Below are 21,211 nucleotides of genomic sequence, written 5' to 3' on the forward strand. Positions count from 1 at the left end.
TTACAGCCTCCTACACCACAAAGGATTTCCAATGCTAAGGTGGTCCCTTTTGCACTTAGCATTAACATAAGCGTGGTCCCCTAATACTTAGCATTTGATTTTTTTCACCAGGTTCTTTTTGAATCCATGAAAACATCTAGCATGACTTTTTAGAAAATTATGTGTCATCACAAGGACTAGAGGTTTGGCTCAATTTTCTCTGTCTTGGTTTTTAATCTGTTTAGTACACAATCTGCCTACGACGAATCATGGGGATAGAGAGTATCATTACAGAAACCCAAGCTGTTAAACCACGAGGCTGACAAGGGATTAATTCCTTAAAAATTGCCTGAGGCTTGCAGAGGATTTTAACAGGTTGGAATTGAAGACTGATGGAGTGGTTTCAGCTCAGCCACGATGTTCTTGGTCCCAGAATGTGACTTGTGCCAAAAAAACAGCAGTCAAAGAAGGGTGATACTAAGCTAAAGCAGAAGTTTCCTTCATTAAGGTTTTCTTTAGACCTTCAGATTTCACAGAAAGTCAAACTTCCCAACAAAGTCAGAAAAATAGAAGGAAAATATTTCTATCATGTACTCGCTGTATTAAACAAAGACAAACTTTTTTCATACACGTGGAACAAACAGAGGAAGTTCATCCTACTTGTCCTCTTTATCCTACTTGTTCTCAAAATTCCCTTTAGTTTTAGGATCCTGCATTCACTTTTACTGTTCTCCGCATTCTTTAATTTTCACTGAAGTATTCAGTGAGTGTTTTAGATGACTATATAGACACTTCATAAATCTCCTGGATTCTGACAACACACACCTATTCACACAAAAAGTCTAGAATAAATAACATCAGCCACAGCACTATCCAACAAGAAGACAAAGCAGTACTCAATATTGGACCATGTTGTTGTTGTTGGGATTTCTGTAAAATGCAAGTCTGCAACCAAAACTGTTGTGATTTCAAGTGCATATTCACAAAATAAAAAATTACTATGCACTAGAAATTTTATGGCATTGACCTAAGGGTATTTTTGTTTAAAAATTAAAATAGCAGTTGCCAACTTCATCTGACTTTTAAATTTTTTTTCTAATGTGTTTTGTTTACTTACTTTAATATCATAATAGCTAATTAGCATCACATGGAAAATACATTTGTCTTCTGGTAGAATTCTAGTTCAGATACTCCATTTCCAGCTTCACATTTCTCTGTAGTAAGATAACTACACCTGTGACCTTCCACTTGCATTAATATATATTTTTCCTTTAAATGCTAAACCTCTTTGAGCACAGCTCTCCTTGCAGATTTGCTCTTCCTCTCAGCTTGCTACTATTTGACTCTCTAGTCAAATAAGTTTGAGGAATCTGCATATGGTGCAAAAAGACTGCATGAAAAATACTTAATCCAGAATCATCCGTAACGTTCAGGAATGGAAATATTCTTCCAGTTGTATAACTTTCAAAGTGAGATATTTTCAATACCATTGAGTCATTTTCTTATTTGATTTAACCTACACTGTGAATTATCTTATGTCAGAACCAGCATTATATGTACACATGATACACTAAAGTAATTATATTTCCTTATGATAGTAAAACTTCTGGGGTTTGGGAGTGGGAAGGTTATTGTTTATTTGTTTGTTTTTAAACAATGACATAACTAATAAACCAAAAATGATCTGTTAAACTTTGACACTTCAGCTCATCAGCTTGAGTTTGACTGGAAGGCAATTATTGAACTAGACATCTCCTGTCATTAAGAGATTGCCCAAAAATTAATTCATGTGTAAACTGTAATTAGGCTATGAAAGAAGCAAGCTCTTGTGCTTACCTCAGAGTAAGATTTTCTTAGTAAGAATCCTTCACTTTTCCTCTGATAGCTGTCTAGGTTTTAGGGACAGGAACTTTGAGCTGCTTACCTGGGGGAAAAAAACCAAAATTACTTATTAGGGATAACACCAGAATTAACTCATGTTTATGGTAATCCAAAATTTTCAAACAGAAGGAGCTATAAAAAAATGAAGATGCTATAGATATAAGAACACTTCCAGACATAGTTCTTTTTTTTTTTTTTTTTTTTTTTTTACTTTAAATAGTAATTCTTTCTAATCTGGCTGAAGGGAAGTGATGATGCCTTTAGCAGCAGATGGGGAGAGACAGACAATAGTATTTCGGAGCAGTACAGCTTGTGCTGGGTGCTTGCAGCACAGCTTGTTCCACAGCACTGGGGGCAAATAGTTTTACTTCTAAAAGCTCTCCAGCCCTTTTGGGGCAATGTGCCAGATCTCCAAGAAAAAGAGATGTCCTAGGAAGAAATATACTGCAGTGTGGGAGAAGCAGACACAGATCAAATAGGCAAAGATGAGGAGGAAATCTGGAAGCCTTAACCCTTTTGTAGTGAGAATATCCCAAAGGCAAGAGCTAACTACTCTCTGGTAATTTGTTTTTATAAATTTTGTCAAAACAAAACATTTCTGACCCTCTTGAAAACAGAACGAATGTTAAAAATAATACATAAATAACTACAGGGTTACAAAATTGAAGAAGTGAGTGAAAAAAAATGTATCAAAGTTTTGTGCCCATAAAAATATCCTTTGATCATAATTATCTTCTGAATCACAAACACAGGCTTATATTTAGCATCAGTTTTACAAAATATAATCATGCTTTAAAAGCTCAAATTTTGTACAAACAGACCTTGACTAGTAAACAGTGAAATACCAGAGGCAACAAATACTGTGTAACTAACTTGGAGTCTAAGTTGACAGACATTTCTGTAAGACAGATATATTAAACACAAACTTAAATTCATTTCTCATGAGAACATAGACACAAAATTAAATAATTTTATCTCAATCCAAGTACTATGCCACAATAAAAATATGGAGCCACATCATATTTCAAAAGGTAACAAAATCCTCCTTACATTAAGAGCTCCTGTATTTCTAAAGTGTGTGTTATAATTAATAAAGTTATAGTTTCTCTATTGACCATTAATTGCTGTTAAATTAATATGTCATTCATAAACAACTATTTTTAATATCTATCATTAGTAGCTAAAGTATTAAATATTGATAAAACTCTGGTTTGCTTCTTTTGCACACCTTTGCAAGACCATCACAGTGGAATAATTGCTTGCAAAGGACCCAATTACAAGTCCTAAATCAGATGCAATGGTTGTGAGGAAACATCAAATAGCATACATTTGAGTTTCTTAAATTCAAGTATGTAAAACAATTTAGTTTTTTTTTTTTTTTCAATTACTCCAAAACACCTAATTAATATCCACTGGGTTTCACTCATGGAGTTCAAAACACTGAGGAAAATATTAGTTATAAGAGAACATACTGTGTGAAAGGAGCTAAAAGTGTAATTTCCAGTTTTGAGGGGGTTTTTGTGGTTGCTATTTGGGTGTTTGAATATCTAAAAATTCATTAGAAACAACTATGTGCTTTATGTGACCAAGACAGTTTTGCCCTCAGTTATGGCAAAGGAAAAGCTTTGCAAACTGGAAGTTATGATGAATAAGTTGGTAACCAATGGCATTTCAATCTCTCCTGAGTGAATGATATCTCCAGCAGTTACCAAGGGGTAGATCTTGGAGAAAGCCTGCTAGTAATACATAAAACTTAATGAGAAAAGTTATGGATATGGCTCCTATCCCTGTATTTAGGCACCACAGTCACAATAAATTTAGGTTAAAATTCTTTACTAAATGACCTGCACAAAGCTCAACTCAGTGTATTCTGCTTCTATGTACAGGAAGGTGAAAAACAGTCAGAAATTGAAATGTATGAAGCAACTAGGCTTATCCTTCCTGCAGCTGTAAGCACAATACACAGCCATTATAACCCTTCGTTAACACATTAATATTATTTATTATTTCTGTGTATCATTGCACAAAAATATGGTTTGTTTTATATTGTTTTGTTAGTCTGATGTTCATTTCCCATATATTGAGTCACAAAATATAAATGTATTTTAGCAGTACATTGTATTTTATCTATGCAGCGGAGGCATTTTATTGAAAGCATATATAAACTTTATTTCTTTTGTTGGTTATGGCTTTAGACACAGTTGATATAAAACTTGGAACCTGAATTTTAGGTGCACATGCACAGTCTTTCCATTACTTTCCTCTCTAGTTCAACATTTTCACTTTTTCAATTTAGTACAGGAGACAGATTAAATCAGACAATGCCAAGGTAAAAAGAAAGGAAGAAAATTAAAACTAATTAAGCAACAATTCATTGTCTGGTAAAGTAGCCACTAATGGACATATTTTATTTCAAAACAAAGTGTAAACTTGTTTGCAAAGAGTTTCTGTCATTTAATAGCAGGAAATTAGCAAAAAGGGAAGCTGGATGCAGTTTAACCTCTGAAGACGTAAAATGTTCTGCCAAACAATTCTGTATTTACAGTCACACTTGAAAATTGCCTTGCTGAAGCTCTTAAGGAATCAAAGGATGAAAACGTAAACCCTCCAGTGTGTCAAAGACACACTCAACAATGCTGTAATGACAGGTTGTATTTTCAAACTAAGTTCGGTTTTTTAGCCCATAAAATTTAAACCTAGTAGAGGTGTGTAACTTCATAAAAGTTAAAAAAATAATTCAGTTGGGCAATTAGATTCTTACAGTATAGTATTTACTTCTACTATATTGACCCTCTGCAGTTGAGCTTCTCATACTTTTGCTGATTCTGGAATTAGCTAATACACACTTTATCAGCCATGACTAAGATTTTCCTAGTTGTTGAGCAGATTCACTCATATTTACTTCCATTTAGATGTATAGCTGAAGTCCCTCAAACAGCATAAAAAAATAAAAAATATATTAATGCTCCTTTTATAAATATGCAACAGTACAAACAAAAAATTGTGAATAGATGAAATTATTACAGTCTTATTTGCACTTTCATGTTGAAGTGTATTTATTTATACACACACATTCTTTTTCTATACAATTGTATAAAGGTTATGTACTCTCTACTATAAAGTAATTATATAATAAAAAAATAATTTAAAAAAAGTAATATAATTAAAAGTGGAGTTTGACTGCTACGTGGCTAAAGGGTAGTAAAATCACAGTGAGTTGCATTTGACATGAGGCATTTCTGCAGGGCTATCAGCCAGTGTTGAAGCACTCTGCTTTCCAGAAAGGCCACTCACAGGAAGGACAGCCAGCTACTCTGCTGTGAGCACAGAGACAGTGCATCTGACGGTCCAACTCAAAAGCAACTCTTCTAATGAATTACTCTAAATGGGAAACAGTGAAATTACACTAAGTGAGGAGAATAAACAGAAAACTAATGTGACTTGTAACCTGCTGTTGCAAAACCAAAAAAATGACTGATAAAATAGTTAGAAGTTTACATGTAAATTGTGTGTAATCTGGCTATATACACAATATGTCTAAATTTATAATGTTCAAGTTTATTATAAATTGGTCTAATAATGTTTTACTTCTTCACATATTTTCACAGTTGAAGAAATTAATCTTATTCCTCACCAGGATAAAGTCAAGGGATTTTCCCAAAGAAAATTTGCAGAGAATCCCATCCTAAATTAACTTCAAATTTAGCATACCACCAAAAATGTATGGAACGAAACAGTGATGTTCATTTACCCCAACTTTAACAATCAATATAAAATGTGCAATTTAAGCTACTTGGCCAGACTTCAGGTTTTTAGCAGAAAGACTATGTTTGCACAATTCTCCCCACCCTTCAGAACTACTCTCTCCTCTGATTAATAAAGAAACTCAAATTAAGCCATTTTACTTCTTCATAAATTTTACTTCTTAAGATTTCTTATTTACATCTTTCCTCATCATGAATTTCAGAGACATTCCTTAAATTTTAATTATTGTAAGCTTGGTTTTATAGGTCATTAAAAGTAATATCTCTGAAAAAATTGTTTCTGGACCTCTCAGATAAGCCAGAGAAATCAGTGATTCTCACTGTAAGTATGGACTGTGCTACTGAATCCTCATTTTTATACACATCTTCAATTCTCCCTCTCCATGTTTCTATTAATTGAGCCAAGATTCGTCATGTTAGCCAGAAAATTATGTTAATTTTCATGTATTGCTTTGAACTCTCAGAAAGTGCAATCATTGACTGATACTATATAGAAGTTTGGAGAATTAAATCTGCCCATTCCTTGAGACCATCCCTGCATTCCAGTTTAGGTTTTTTTTCAGTTTCCAGGTATTACTGCTTATCTACTATTTATAACATTTTCTGGAAACCTGAACCACTATAGAAATTCTTTTCTTGAACATTGTCTCAAACATTTCTCTTTTTCCTACATTAACTGACGATGAAATGACCATGGGTGCACAAAGCCATGTTTGAAAAAAAGATAAAAGTGAAACTACAATAATAATCCTACAACAAATTTCCAATCAATAAACCACTTTTCTTCCAAGTAAGCATTAGAAATAAACTGGTACAGCCTTTATGGTTTTTTATTATAGCTATAACCCTTTTAACTAAGGCTTATTATTTGTTCTTAGTTGACCATTTCTTCCTCTATGTCAGTAGACACAACTTTGTAGTGTGACCAGAAAATACCTCATATACAAGAAATATTGAGTAGGAGAAGCTTTAGACACAGTTTTGCTTCATTTAAAAATATTCAGCTTTTCAGTTTAACAGATTCACTGGTATAATTGTCATATCAGGAAAAACACACTCTCAAAACTTGACGTGTTCGGGGCATTGGCCACCTCTCTTTCCTGGAAGTCTGTTCCAGTGTTTGACTATTTTCTCTCTAAAGAAATATTTCCTCTTGTCCAGCCCAAGCTTCCTCTGAAGCAACTTTGAACTATTTCCACCTAAGGATTCTGATAGAGGATTTTTCAGGGGAGACAGTGAACTTGATTTTTTTCTCTGTGTGTTTGATTGAATACCAATAGGGTTTGGGAAGGGGAGGGGAGGCAGTGGTGGCAGTATTTTTTGGGGGAGGGGAGGTTATTTGTTTTTAAAAAGATGACCATGAACAACATTGTAGGGCAGATTTACTTGGCCTGGAATAAATGTGAAGGGACAGCACTTCTGTGAACAAGACTTTCAGCCAACAGATATTATTTGCCTTCAAACATGTGTTCAGTTGAATAAAAAGTAGAAGGTGGATGATAACATGTCCTTGGGGTTATTCAATAACATTATTACAGGTCTGTAGTACATTAAAATGAAAAAGCAAACAAAACCAAGGAACATGTCAGCCTTTTTCATAACAGTGATCTTTTTCCCTCTATGGGCCAATTGCCCTATCTTCCCCTCTCTCTCCTTCCCCAGAAGGGATACTATGAAAGAAATCATGATACTGTAATTTTGTTCCAAGTATGCTTTTTTTTTTAGCACTTTTATGTGATTAGCCTAAGGGGTGTTTTCACACCTTCCATGAAAGGCAAATCCTACAAGGACAGTAACAAAAATACTACTAATTTTGAGGATTTCATTTCCTTCATCTCAAAAGACAAATCTCCTACCCAAACACCAGTCACATATCCATATACAATTCTGCAAAACCCCACAAAAGTGATTTGAAAAATCCACTAGAAATGCTATGCTAAAAGGCTGCAGTTCTATGCCATGAAATTTACATCTGACAATCAATTATGAGTAATAGAAAAGAAATAAAAGGGTTACAGAAATCTTAAGCTGTCTAAATATTAAACCTGCATATTTTTAAAATAAAAAATATAAATGACATGCACTTTAGTATCCCATGCTAGGTCACATGTGATTTCACATAAGTAATACTGCTTGTCAGGTTTTCTCACTTAAAAATTTAAAAGATAAATATTTATTTCCTCTACTGAGTTATGATAAAAAAACATAGCTATTCATGTTAATCCAGTCTTTGTTCTTATCTAGCTACTTATGAAAGAAGTCATAATCATTTCATTGCTTCCTTTTCTAGCTAGATTTTATAATTGGTTTCCAAAATTTTATTTTGTGGTAAAAAGGAAATAGTTATGAGAAAACCAAAAAGCAATAGCAATGTCTTCTACAACTACCAATTTGTCAAACAAACCTATGTAAATCTCAAGAGGTGTCCACTTTTTCCTGTCAAAATCATCAAAATACATTCTAATTTCAAGCCAATTTTGGTTTGTTTTTTAATTTTAAGGAAAACATTTCTCTTTGTTTGAAGATTTGAGCTCAGTTTCAAAGAAGACAAGGCTGGTGTAGAAAACAGGCTGTAATTCTCCGAATTCAGGATCACTCAGAGGAATGGACACTATATATAGAAATATTGTTTTGCTGTACTTCAGCTTAGAAATTCTCTAACAACACAACCACATCTGTTTTTCATGACTGAACCTGTTTTCAATGAACCTGTTTTCCATACTTAAATACTCTCACACTACTCCAGGAAAAAGAGAATTGGACATTAAACATGGACCTGGAAATCAGGATGCATACCTTCTTGGAAATAAGGAATTGATGTGTTATTTATTTAATATTCCATTAAATAAAGGGAAGAAATTGTGATAGCATAATTAGTCACTTATTACGCAACCTAGATAAGTTTGATATAGAGATGTACACCTTGCTAAGGCTACTTTTCCTTTCATTATCTGATCCATTATGGATTTACAGTTTCCTCATGCTGAAGGGAATAACTTGCTGGCTCTGTGGGAACACACTGAGTGACATTCCCTGCCTAAAGCAGGGAGAAAATGCCAGAGACACTTCAAGTTTATAAAGCAATGAGAACTTCTCAGGAGCGGTTGAAATGATCTCTGGCTCATTTTAGCCTTGGTATTAACGTTAGAGGAGGTGTGTTCAGTTATGAGAATTTTAAGAAACAGAAAGCTGGAGTGCAGCACTCAACTACAAAAAATAACATGAGTGAAACTCCTTGTATAATCAGAATTCTCTGCAGCTGAAAGTATGATTTCAATTATACAATTAAAAAAACCCATTATAAGAGTGAGGCTCAAAAGACAGTTTTTCTCCCCTAAACTGTCACAAGAGTTTCACCAAAACAGGAGAAAATTCATGATATTTAAAGACTATTAAAAGAATTTTACTATCAGGGTTACACATTGGAAAACTTTGAAATCTTTCTTTTTTCTAATGCTTGCCATGGAGAAGAAAGTGGAACAAATACTTTAGAAGCAACAAGCCTGTAGGAACTGACATGAGCTCCTAGACTGTATACTTGTATATACAAATATATAACTTTTTACAAGTCCTAGCACAGTAGAAACCTGAGGGTATCTCCACAGAGGGAAAAAAAAAATCCCCAGAGACAGAATTCATTTAGCACACAGTTAAAAATACACTTTATGTAAATAAAAGGTGTGGGCATTTTAGTTAATATAAATGCAGAAGTTTTGCACTTAGCTATGCTGCTCTTAAAAGATCCTTATAAGAACTTTCAGGCTCAGCAAGGACCATGATCCTCTCACAGCAACTGCTACCCTGTTCTTATATCCTCACTTTAGCTGCTGTGAAAAACTGACCACACAGGAGCAGACTAGGCATAAACTCTCCATTAATTCCACTCCTCAAAGCTAGAAGCAGTTTCATGCCTCTCTTCTCCCTCTTCTTTCCACTGAGTGGAAAGGCAAACTGCAGTAACTGCAGTGATAAATTATTTTTTGTTGGGCTCTCTGCACTAAATCTTTTAAAATGCTAGAGTACTGAAGCCCTTTGCTGTCTCTTGTCATGCACACCAAATTAGTGAATTTCCTTTCTTAAAAGCTGCTATCATAGCCATACTCTGACCTTGGAAATTAAATGAATAAAATTGTCATTAAAAATGAGCTTCCAACACGGGTCATTCATTTTTACTGTAATCTTGCTATAATATTGGGGCTGACAAAGTTGCCTGACTTTAGATTACCAGTCCTGTTAATGCTCAACCTCTTGTAAACAATTATAAAACTTAATATTATCAGTGAAATAATATGCTTAATGTAGATTTGATATCAGAATTGCAGTTCCATTGGGAAGTCCTCAAAAAAATACCCTTTTCTAGAAAAACTAGCATAGAAAAAGCTTAAAACATGAAGACCTGTTTTTAAGTCAGACTGCTATCAAACTGCTGAAGGATAGCTCCTATAATAAATTCCCATCTAAATCCATGCTGACATTTTTTAAATTGAATGCCACAAATTCACCTAAAAAAATTAATGTGTTATTCATTAGCCTAGGTATCAACAAGCAATAATTTTAGGAAAAAAATTATCAGATTCAGTAGAACTTCTGTCAGTATGTGAGCTCTCTGCAATCCTACTGTTAGAGGAAAAAAAATTGAAAGACATTCTGTCTAACCATGAAGCAATTTGATCTAATATAGAAGTGCTTGGGTACAACTGAAGAACAATTCCATTCATCCTGCTAATAGAAACAGACTAGATTTTCATCCATATCTGTGGTAGGGACATGAAATAGATGAGAAAATCTTAGAGAAGGTCATAGTCATGAACAGAGAATGTCTCTGAAGGGCTGAAGCTTTCTGTAATAGTGAAAAACTGGCAGCTGGACTGGTGCTATGAGAGACAAAAGGTTTTGTGGGGATAGCAAAAAAAATTGTGGGGAATAAAGGCACGAAAACAAAAGTTGCTGAATGCTGATTTAAAACAAACTCATCACTTTCATTGTTACCCCAAGACTCTCCCTCTGCAACACATCCAGTATTTACCAAATCAAGAATGTTTATCACAGGAGCCATTAATTCACAAACTCTCTTAAAAAAACAAGGATGCAATGTTCAGCTGTTCAGGTATGCTGGAAAGTATTTATCCCTTTCTCATACGAAATAGAGGAGTGTCTAGTGCTCTCTAAATAATTTTGTTCAATGTTGGCAGAAAACTCCAACTAAAGTTGTGGTGGCTGAGCCCTCTTGGGAAAATGTGGGCTATTTCAGTGGTCAGTAAGGAAAACTGGTTATGGAAGAGTATCTACACTAACATTGGAAAGATCCAGAGTGAGCTTGGAATTTTATGTGTCAAAGAATGCTGTGTTGAGAGGAGAAAAAAATAAAGGAAGTGGGCAAGGGTGAAGTGAAAGACTAGAGAATTGGGATATAGAAAACATAGAGGTGAATAGAACATTATTCTTTTGTTGGAAGAAAGCTGAAGAGGTTGTTTTCACAATAAGTAAATAACATGCAGGAAGAGGTGACAAAAAGAATATGGAAATCCTTGATGAGAAAGAAAAACAAGTTGTGAAAAGAAAGAAACAGTATGGTCTTTTCTCCTCTCATTTCTTGAGGACATTTTATAGTATCAGTTTATATCTTCTGTTCCATATTTTTCCCTCAAATACAAAGCCACGAATTAAAGAAGAATGATATTTCAACACTTAAATTATTCATAATCAAGGTGAAGAGAGGATAAGTACAATAGGCGTGGGTGATATTTTGGTTGAGATTCGATAAAAAGAACTTAGAACAAACAGCCCTAATTCAGCGAATCTGGTAGGCACATATTTATTAAGTTCTTTCAGAATCCAAGGAAATTCTTCTATATTTATTTATAATATCTGCATAAATTGTGTATGCTTGTGGGTACTTCATGAAGTTCAGAATGAAGTTTGAATTCTTAAATTATGTAGACACTTAAAAAAAAAGATGTTTGACACTTCTAGATTTACAAGGATATTTATAAAAATTTCAGAAATGAGAGAAATCTGAGAAGCACAGATAGGAGGAGGTGAAGGGAGTTACATTTGGCCTGTGACACAGAAAGAACAAACTTTGTTTCTTTCTTAATGTATAACTAACCAATATTTAAATAATGATTTTATAATATCATCTCCTATCCATGACTTTACTTGAGCCTTTAGAACCTTCAGCATCTGCTAGAGCAATGTTACACAACTTGACCTTTATCTGACAGCTGGAAAAAAAAAAAGTATGTGCAGTATCAAAAGTTAAGGGAAGGAAAACAAAAAATACAATGAGCTAACTGCAAGCTAAGTCATTTGACCAAAATGGCCATATTAAGTATTTGGGATATATTTAGGAGAAACTCCACACCTACACAGTGGATTCCAAAAATCTGTATTTGCAACCAAGCCTAGAACATTTTATAGCAAATGCTCTTAAAAATGCCAACAGTATCCAACAAATGGTACAAAAGACTAATGACATCCTTATATTGCCAATAGATTCCCTATTTTAAATAATGCACAGGTTAGTCTTGCACAAGCTGTCTGGTAACTATTAGGGAATGACAACTTGATTACCTCCTAATAATATTGATTCTTACTATTCTGTTTCACTTTGAAGAAATCTGATCTGCGATGGCAAAATATATTTCTCACAGAGGTTGATCTGGTGACAATGGACTTTTCAATGGCCAGGCAGAGCAGGGACAGCCTATAAACTGATAGAGCTCATCTTCCTGGGGGAATGGCCACTCAAATGCATGTCAAAAATGAGTAATCAGGAGAACAAGTATCAACTGCTGTCAGGAAACCACCAATCCTCAGCCAGTCTTTATTAAACATGCCAGGTCAAAGTTTAGTCCTAGCAGAAGAGTACTGATCAGAGGAAAGGGCATTCACTATTAACTTAGTTTTCAATAAGTCAAGGACTTGCAGAGCTCAGTAACATATGAAGGTTTGTGAAAATGAGGATTGGGACGTGGCAGACATTGAATTTCATGTATAGAACACATGTCATGTTCTTACCACTGCATATCAGCTCCAAAACTGGACACTGGGGACATGAGTACCATGCATAAATAGTGGTGATTTCTTTTTCTGCTACCATTTATAAATATGTAAATACTTCTGCCTTAAAAGAAATTGAATGGTAAGTATTTAGAAATAAACAGAAACAAAAATAAATATAAAATTATTAAGGAGACATCTATATTCCACAGCGTATCTAAAACACACAACTAAACCATGAACTCCGAAACAAACCCAAAATTAACATTTGTTGGGAAGTTATCAGTACAAGACAACCTTGAATGCATTAGAAACAGACTTGGAAAAAGCTTTCGTAAGTGCTTTAGGACAGTATTTACATCTATGAGTACCTTGTCCAGATTTGTTTCAAACAAATCTCTAGGATGTTTTAATGACTAATAATCTACTATTCTAGGATATTTGTAATCAGGGGATTTTTCTGTATTCAAAAAAGTTGAGATAAATCCATCAATTCTGCTAGGACAAAATGCATAACTTTGGCCTGCTAAATCCCTGTGTGGAAGTACTAACTAGAAAATAAGTTCATGGTTCAAGTATTTGCTCACTTGTCTCACCTTTGAACCATTTCAGATTCTACTCCTTACTGACGAGGTAAAGAAACAATCACTAGTATCATATACAGATTTTTAAGCCAAAGCAGTCTAAAACTTTCCTTTAATAAAGAAAAAAAATTCTGGCAACTTGCCACATATCTGTGCTAAGGATAAATACAGGAACTGTGAAACAGAAATTACCATATTTATAAATTCCTTTGCTATTACTACCAGAATAAGTATTGAAACTGTTATCTTAACCTTTTTATAAAAAAAAAAAAACTTATTTCTGAACATTTTGTCACTGTAAGCCAACAAAATATGTTTTGAGGGGTAATAACAAAAGAAACAGATGGGTGGGGACAACTGGGACATGTAAGTTGACAGAAGTTCAGCCATTTCTGAACACTTTGGTAGATGAACTTAGAAGAAAAAAACAGAAAATCAAAAGCCTAACTTTCACAAAAAAGAAAAAACTTCGGGGAGGTTGGAGGGAATTCTCCTTCATTCTTCCCACTATATTTATGAATGATACTAATACATTACATATTTCACAAAATGAAAGGAAGTGAGACAAAAAGAGAGAGAAAAGACAGAAGCAAAGTGAATTTAAGGACGTTCTGATGTTTAAAAGCCATAAATTAGTTGGAGAGCCATTGGTTCTGTGCAGAGCCCACCATATGACCCTCAGCATGACAGATTTAAGAGTTAGGTAACAGCTCTATATCTCACCCCACCAGTGCAGATTCTTAGGTTGTAAAAATTTTTAGTTTCCTTGGAATGGTTAGATCTGTCATGTTTAAACCCCACTGCAAACCCATCTACTATTCTTCCACACAGCAGTTGCAGTAGATGACAGAAAATCACAGAACTCCAATTGTAAGGGAAAACAGGCTTTAGGTCACTCATTCCTTTGAGTTTGTCCACAGCATTAATATATCGAGCAAACTTGAACTTACAAATTAAACAAAAAATCATGGGAGCACAGGCCACATTTCCCATTTCAAGCTTCTTCAGTTTTTCTTGAGCCAAAGCCAATGAAGCTAAGAGCAAAGAAGTAAAGTCTGATGAGTTGCGAGCCTTGCAATACGTGGGTTTATTTTTAAAACATTTTTTAAAGATTTTATTCCAGAAATCACTCTTTACTCATAATGCCTCACCTCTTCCATGGCCCTAGTTTGCTGAGGGCTCCAGGTCCATGTGAGTGATTAGAGAACAGCACTGCTGGAGCTCAGGGAAGACATTCACCCTCTCAGATGCAGCTTCACTGAAAGACAACAAGAAATCATGAGGAATCTGTGCCAAGCTCCAGTTTTTCAAAACCAGCATTTTTTCCCAAGTTATTTACAGAGTCTTGAATGAAATATAAAGACTAAAAATTAGAAATCTACATTTTGCTGAAATATATTAAGCAGAACATTCAGACTACCAAGAAAAGGCTACAGCTACTAACGAAGGTGTGACTCATGGTATGAAGGCTCTGATTAAATTAAAAGAAATACGTATTTCAGGTGATTAACATGCACATTTGTGAGATGTTGAAGTGTTTATTTGTAGCCAAAGATCCTCTCTTTTCTGTAATATTGTGGACATATGCAGGATGTGCAGTAACAATACACAGATGTTTTTTTCTTCTTGCAAAAGGGAGTAACTGCAATAGATTTTCAAAACTCAAACTGTAGTTAAGTTTCTTCTATAATAAATAATCATATATTGTCTGAGATCTACAGTTGGTAGTACTTGGTAAAAATGTGAATTTTTACAAGCAAAAATATTTTGATAAATGGAGTATTTAAATGCAAATTAATTTTGTTCAGAATGCACAGTCTGTTCCTTTGTTTAGTTTCAGAGTTGCACTAAAGAAAAATAACCTTGAACAGAAAACCTGAGCATCAGAGATGGCCTTCATGTGTCTCTTATCCTTTTCTGACTTTACAAATAAAAACATAACACATTTGCATTTCTTTGTCTTGCCATGCTTCTGAAGAGTAAATGTACACTCAGGCAAAAATTAAATGCAGAAAAAATCCATTGGAAACACTGCTGGAAGAAGTCAAGCTGAAGAGATTACAACACTTTGCTTAGGGAAGGTTCTGCCTTTGCATTTTTAAACTGGCCGAACTTTAAACTTTCTATACTACTATTGACAGAGCTACCTGAAAACGATTCCTTAAAGAAAAAACTGCTCCATATTATCCAGGATGAGTAAGGTTTCCTTTTTGAATAATATTAAATACCACAGGCATCAGCTATTTGTGGTTCAATTTCCATGCTTCAGGGTCTACTTTATTTATTGGAAGAAATGGGTTGTGAACCTTTATGTTTTAGAAGAGGAAGGTAAAGAAAGCATTCTTTTTCTGCCACAAGAATTCTCCTGCTTTCTCCCCTGATGGTTTTTATGTGAAGCACCTCAAGCAGTGATGCACAGGTGCTGAGTTTGATCAAGCATTCGACATAACTTAAGCAAATGGTGTTGTGGATGACAGAGAACTGAACCAGATTGCTTCCTCTGAAGGAGCAAGGGTGTGTCTTGATTGATAGCAAGATATCTCCAGGCATTGTTAAAATAAACACATAAATAATGTGCTGTTACTCACGTTAGTGTTATTTATTGTTAAACTATAGTGAAGAACTGAAATCCCCACATGGAAGATACTCCAAAAATGCAAATGAGTAAGTATATCTGCATTTATATACTTAGATAAACACTGAATAGATGTATCTATTTCAAAGACAATAATTTCACTGTTAATTAAAACATTTTCTCTTCCTACAAATGTGTTCTACAAGGCCTTTGGTACTTTTATTTTCATATTGTTAGACCTTTGGCTATCAAAACAACAATTCCCTGTACCCTCCAAACACAAAGGCAGATTAATTTTACTAATCAGCGTTGCAAAATGAGCATAGGCTAAACTAACAAATACCTTTAAAGTTCTTGTTCCCACACAGATGCAACCTCTGGGTATTCCAGTTGAAGTGCTAAATGCTTCATATGCTTGATAGCCAGCTAGTCCCTTTTCTATTGTACTGAAGTGTAAAGAAATTCACATTGCTGAGAGGCAAAGCACTGTATGTCACTACATCTTTTCCTTTTTAGAACCTTTTTCCTAAATGTTTTATGCATGTAGTATTTCTGAATGATGTAGGTCTGCTGGACGAGGTCCATTTTATTTATGGAACCATAAAGTTTCAATTGGGGCACTACTGCCTCCCCTAACCTGTTATTGTACATCAGTCCAGGTGGCCTCAGGAATGAGTTTTATCTCCAAAATCTGCTCAGCTGTTTTGCCTGATGTTGTAATCTCTGGTCCTGCACATTGCCCTTTGTGCTGTTGAAAGATGTATGCACTGACATTGCATAAAGTGAGGCTACTTTGTTTTCAAGAATGAACAGTAAATGTTCAAAAAGCATCTGAACGTGGTACTTGGGTTGGACTGGAAGATCACAGAGGTCTTTCCCAGCTTTAATGATTGTGTGATTCTAATAAATTATTTCTGATAGGTCCTTGTTACTGTTTTGTGGTCACTCAGACCTGAAGAAACCCCAGTACTGATCACATTATATTGACTCTACATATATTCACCACTTAGAGACCACCCAGCTCCAAAAAATGACCTTTCCTTGCAATTTCAGCCAGCAGATACACAGAAAAGTGTCTGTAAGACAGCTCAGCCTTCCGTCAGTTCATCTGTCATTAATTCCACCAAACTCCACCATATGGACTGAAACTGCTTATGCCACTGTCAGCCTCAGACTGTGGATTTTTAGAAAATATAATTCAGACTGGCTTGGCAGTTTCTCAAAAGAGACACCAAGTCCTTCTGCATGTGTTAAATAATTCACTGTCTGCTCATTTTCCCCATAAACTTGGTGGGAAGTGTTTCCATACTGGAGAAATAGACACTACAGTTTAAAGCAATAGAAGGGAAGGCTGTGGTTTGCACTCCATCCCTCCACTTAAATATTTTACCAGAACAAGACAGGATCTCTGGAGCATCTCTCCCATTCACCCACGGACTGTGCCTCGTGTCACTCTGTGGAGAGGCCTAGGAGTAAACAAACTGGATTCCTTTCAGACAAAAATAAACTTGAAGATGTGTTCCAGGAATACATCAGATATGCTCCAAATGCTAATAGCCTCTCAGTCTACAATTCTGACTGCACATGGTTTGAAGTAGAACTCCTGAAATGTGTGTGGAATTGTCATTGAGTGCAGCTCTCCAGCAAATCTGCCATCCTGCTCTGTGCTACCTGGAATCAAATATTTGCTTTCAGTGTTCACAGACTTTTTTCTAAGTTATCAACACGAGCTGGCTAAGAACAGAGTCTGAAGGTAACAGGAGCCAGTAAGAGACTTGTAGAGAAGCCTGTTCATGGAAAACCCCTTCATCACATCTCAAGAGAGGTTCTGGATGATTTTTTTCCCTTTACTTGATGAACTGGTAAAGAAGCCCTTTCATAGAGATTTTAGATCTCTATGATTTTAGAATCCCATACATAGAGATTTTGGAGCCTTTGTTACACCTTCTTTGAAAGTGTGTTTAAAATATTGATAGGCCAGGTATTTCGTAGTAATGCTTTTTATTTTGCACTGCTAAAGATCTTTGCAATATTCAACATTTCTCAGTGCAGAGCCTCTACTGAGACCAGCTGAACCTGTTACCCGACACTTAACTTTACTAAAGTCTTTTTCTCTACTTCTGAACCACAGCAAAAATCAATGATTTTCATAACTGCTCAGCTTAGATTCGCAATGTCAGCAAGTAATCTATTTTTTCTTCATTTTTTTTTTCTTTTAACACTTCAGTGAAGGATAGTGTATATTTACACATTTCTTAATCTGTGGTAGGTTTTCTACTCCTCCTGTCTCTCATATCATCTTGCTCCCTGAGGAAGGGGAAATAAATGAGTAAATTAAAACCCTTCAGTTGGGAAAAATACATCCATGCCAGGAATCATTCAAATTTTCACATCTGTCAGAAAAGCTGACAGGACTTGTAACACATTTGCTAATTAGGAATAGAAAAAACAGTTTTATCACCCAAAAATAAGAAAAGAAGGGGGGAAAAAAACCATATAAGCTGTTTTCTGACAGGCTTTAACAACTATGAGGAGATAAAAACTTTAAGAAGTGGGAAGAGTATTAACAAAAATAAACATATCAGTTAGAAAAAAATTCACACAAAATTGGAAATTTAGAAAAAAATGAAAAAGGTAAATTATTACTTAAACTGGAAAACAAAAGGAGAAAACAAAAGCACAAAGTAATTAGTAATCCTTTCCAGAAACAATTACAGAAATCCTCATCAAAACAAGTCTATTTAAGTACTACAGATAAAACAAATTTACCTCTGATTGGAAGTAAAATGTAATTTCCTATTTCATCACGTTCATGTTCTAAGGCTTTATCACCCAAATTAATTACAGCAGTTCTGAACACCTACCGGTTTAAAATCAAGAAGCATTCAACTTCTCCACGTTTCCGAGTTCTCTGCTTTTCGTGTCACTGCCTAGGCAAAAGAACAGCTGCAAGTTGTCATCTCTGAGCAACTTCGAAATTGCAGCATCTCATTCTCTGAATCCATCACACACAGGTGTGGAAAAACTAACCCCAGGACAAAGGGAACCTCAGACTCCAAAACACAGAGTGCCATGTGTCAGCTTCCTTCCCATCACACTGCCTTTTTATTTCTCTTCTTAACTTTACAAAAGACTGTCGTGGATTTTTGTGTTTTATACTTGGTACAGCTGAGATTAAAGTTTTTTATCTGAAGTTTAAGTACACATTTATATTCATAAATATATTTTAGATGCATTGTATTTGAACATTTAATATAAAATATGTATATTATGTGTAAATACATCAAGTATATAATAAATAAAAACTGTTGGTTTGGGGAAAAAACAGGCATATAGGCTTTTGTGATGTCTTAACACATTTAAGAGGTTTTATCTTAGCAGTTCTTGTACCTCTTTTGGTTTAATATTAGCACAAGGAAAGATTTACATGGTCACATGATGTTTCTTAAAAGATATTTATATTAAAAAACCCCTCAAATTTGTAGTTGTAGTATTTTCTTTACTCTTTTCCAAGGCCAACATATAAAGTAGAAACTTCAAAATAAGAACAAATTACAAGGAGTTATTCTAAACTTATATTTGTTATGTTACTTGAGCAAGATTTTTATCACTTTGGGAAAAACTGATAGAAGATTTTCATCTTCAGGATTCCTAAACTCTTATTAAGAGCTGAGACTGTTAAATATGACATTGGTTTGGTTGGGTTTTTAGTGGTTTATTTTTTTCAGGGCTGAAAACAGGTCTCTAGTCTTGCACACTGCAAGGAAATTGAAAAAATAAAACTCATGTACAGACTTAGTCCTTCCTTTCTCCTACCTCCTATTTTTTCCTGTTAAGAATGCTCCTAATAGAGCTGTTGATTTTCCTTTTACCTTTGATTTCTTGGGCTGCTTGTAGTGTATTTGTAGCACCAATACTACAACCTCAACTTTTCTCATGATTGAAAGACTTCATAGTAACCCAAGAGGCCTGTTTTAAACCACCTCTGGAGAAAATATCAATACTGTCCATTCTTTGAAGTGATCAATGATACCAATTAAATCCCAAACACAGAAGACAAGAAGTGAAATAATTTCTTCACTGGGAGATGTTAAGTTCCTGAAGGTGTTATTCCTGCTGCTGACACTATTGAGGTGCAGAGAAATGAGAAATACCTGCTGCATTACAGTTGTAGGAACAATTAATTGCTCCTCAACGCTTCATTCTCAGAGCAGCTGTTTTCACCCTGGGTTTTGATCTATTTTAGAAGAATACATTGTCTAAGATATTAGACATTGTCATTTTTACTATGTTCCTGTTGCACCTAGCTCCAGTTAGCCTAATTCTATTTCCATTTAGTAGTCAGGCAGGCTTATTCTCTCCTCTGTAATCTTTTCTTTGAGAAACTTAATGAATTGCAGCTCTTTCAAACCTTTTCAAGAGTCTTTGACATTTCTTTTGCAACAGTTGACCTTGAAGTAGTGAATATTTTTCATCACTTCTGACAAAAACAGGCTTTAGCACGTTGCAAGGACAGGTATTACAAACTGATGTTTGGTTGCTTGATTTAATCCTATTTTTCTAATAAGCAACAAAAAGGGGAAGACAGACTTTTCACTCAACCTAAAGAGTCAAAAAGCAGCAATGTGTCAAAGCTACAGTGGAAAAGACTCAGGAAGGCAGGTGACATCTAATTAAAGTCAAATCCAACCACAACACAGGTCTCTAACAGAGCCTTTCATCAGTAAAATGGAGCTGAGTGAAGGATACATTTAAATAGATGCTCACAGTGGTCTTAATAAACATAGAGCTTTTCACAGCTAGCCAGGCAAAGGAGACTTCTAGAGAGTTTGCTGTTTATAAGATAGTCTGCCACAATTGTGGGGCACATGAGAAATGCTAGGAAAGTGTTTGCCCAAAGGCTTAGCAGGGAAGCAATGGCAAATAGTATTAGTTACCAGCTGGGGACCAAAAGTAATTTCTCACCACTGGAAAACAAGTTCATAGGAAGAGAAGAAGGAGTCTTAAAGAGTCTTGAAAGTAGAACCAAAACACAGTGTCTGACCTGTTAAAAAGGGGACTTAGTGGAAGAGATGTAAAAGTCCTCACAAGTAATCAAAATGTAGGAAAGAGATCCTTGCTGTGGAGATCAGGATGAAGACGAGTGAGGCAAAAGTCTCCTCTAAAAGGTCAAAAAAGACACGATTACTAAAGTAATTAACATTCCTTTAGTGGATGCTTCTGTTACTGTGTAAACAGCAGTTGTTAGCTGAATTGAAAATTCACTTTCACGAGAGGGTGTAAACTGAGGGTTTGAAGCCAATAGCAGAAAAGGAAATAATCCCCAACTTGTGTGCCTGGCTTGGCTCCTCCTGCAGAACAGACACAGCTCTGCCTGTCACCTCACTCACCTCCACACTCTCGTGCTTTAATTCCAGCACATTCAA

The 21,211-nt window shown here is 35.1% G+C and overlaps 1 long non-coding RNA gene across 1 annotated transcript in view; it reads right to left on the reverse strand.

Annotated features, from left to right (window-relative positions):
• Positions 1 to 1,814: 1,814 nt before the first annotated feature.
• Positions 1,815 to 21,211, reverse strand: part of LOC146445516 (uncharacterized) — a 56,529-nt gene continuing 37,132 nt past the window's right edge. The window contains exons 3-4 of the long non-coding RNA XR_014852537.1: positions 14,362 to 14,468; positions 1,815 to 1,903 (exon numbers count right to left, since the gene is read on the reverse strand). This is a non-coding gene — a long non-coding RNA (uncharacterized LOC146445516). The remainder of the gene's footprint in view (positions 1,904 to 14,361; positions 14,469 to 21,211) is intronic.

This window comes from Lichenostomus cassidix, chromosome 1 (assembly GCF_008360975.1).
Source record: "Lichenostomus cassidix isolate B80296 chromosome 1, HeHo_3.0, whole genome shotgun sequence".
Lineage (NCBI taxonomy): Eukaryota > Metazoa > Chordata > Aves > Passeriformes > Meliphagidae > Lichenostomus > Lichenostomus cassidix.